Consider the following 468-nt stretch of genomic DNA (forward strand, 5'->3'; position numbering starts at 1 on the left):
CATGTACCCCAAAGAGGAGCTGTTCCGGGCTTCTCTGCTCATGTTCCTCTCCCGACAGCAGACCTGGTGGGCTTCCTGCAAGAAGAGCACCTTGATGGCCCTTGTGCTTTTCCAGCACAAATACAAGTGTCGGTTTCTTCCTGCCAGTGCACGTGATGCTGGCCCCCAGAAGGAGAGTCTGCACGCCAATCCCTGCCTGTGATCGCAACCTTATCTGGGGAAGGGTCTTTGTGATGTAGGGTCAAATATGAGGAGATGAGGACGCTCTGGGTTGTTGTGGCCTTAATCCAGTGGCAGGTGGTCCAGTAGAGACCCACCGTAAAGAGGTGCCAGAGCCCCCAAAGCTGGCGGGCCGGAAGGGACTCCCCAACAAGAGCCTCCAGAAGAGGCATACTCCTGCCCCCACCCTGATTTTGGACTCTGGCCCCAGACCTGTGAGAACAGATCTCTGTTGTTTCAGGCACCAGG

The sequence above is a fragment of the Ovis canadensis genome, chromosome 9 (genome assembly GCF_042477335.2).
Source record: "Ovis canadensis isolate MfBH-ARS-UI-01 breed Bighorn chromosome 9, ARS-UI_OviCan_v2, whole genome shotgun sequence".
NCBI classification, from domain to species: Eukaryota; Metazoa; Chordata; class Mammalia; order Artiodactyla; family Bovidae; genus Ovis; species Ovis canadensis.